Source organism: Carassius auratus, unplaced genomic scaffold (genome assembly GCF_003368295.1).
Source record: "Carassius auratus strain Wakin unplaced genomic scaffold, ASM336829v1 scaf_tig00002120, whole genome shotgun sequence".
Taxonomy (NCBI): domain Eukaryota; kingdom Metazoa; phylum Chordata; class Actinopteri; order Cypriniformes; family Cyprinidae; genus Carassius; species Carassius auratus.
This window is the reverse complement of record NW_020523431.1, coordinates 51136-52217: the sequence shown is the minus strand read 5'-3', so window position 1 is coordinate 52217 and position 1082 is coordinate 51136.

The following is a 1082-nucleotide window of genomic DNA, read 5'->3' as shown; positions in this document are numbered from 1 at the left end:
TCTGCTCTTTAATTACTCAATAAAAAAGCTAATCCTTTAGCACCAGGTTGTCTCCGAAGTTATGTTAATCATCACACGCTGTGGCCCCACGGACGGATGGGACTGGATTTTCCAGCAGTCAGTTGCAAGTCAAAGAGCAATTAATTAACTCTAATTGATCATTTCCATCATTATAATGATAACAATGGCTAAATGGTATCAGTGCGCTTTAATGTGAATGAAACAGCTGTTCTACCCGTGATATGTGATGATTAAAAGGCATTTTTTCCCCTGAAAACTAATTTAGTAAATGCTTAACCTGCAATGGTAGTGTATCCATCTTTCATGTTTAATGAGACAAGGCTTGCTTCTATTTTGGAAAGGATCTGCAATGGAAGTGGTTACATGGTTGACAGGTGAAACATGGTCACATCCAAGACGTTTTATCTAGATTGTTGGAGTCTTCAAAGGGTCACCATGCTGAACTTTTCGAATGACATATGTAGCCATTATATTGCAGTAGTTTGCCATTTTAACCTCAGTGAATGGGACTGGTAAATGACATTGAATTCGAACATAAACTTTGTCTAGTAACACATTTATCCGTCATGTTGAAGAGTGGTTAGATGTGTCAGGTCCGATAAAAAAGCAGTTTGCTGAGTGATCACTAAAATGACAAATTTCCAGTTAGGAAAATGTGTCTTAACTGTGAGTGAAGTCACTTGCTAAATTCAGCATACTGTTTCTTGTGAAAGATAAACAGTCACAGAAAGTGCTACAGGAAGACATCTCATCCTGTTAACTCTCCTCTCCCTTGCACTGGGGATCGGCCTGGAGAGAAGCCCAAGTTTCCCTTCTGCATTTCATTGCAGCTAATTAATTCCTCAGGACTTTATGATTGGGGGATTGCAGGGAGCGTTGAACCTCGTCCAATTAATTAAGAGGTAAACGGACCACTGTGCTCACCCCAAAGACTCCCCTGTCAACAAGTTGATTTTTGGGCTTTTTTATATTGCACAGGGGCCTACAAGGTTAGTTTACAAACAGATCCCTGTAATCAATTGTGGTGGTTCCAGGCTCCCAGTTGTTCAACTGCAAATCAA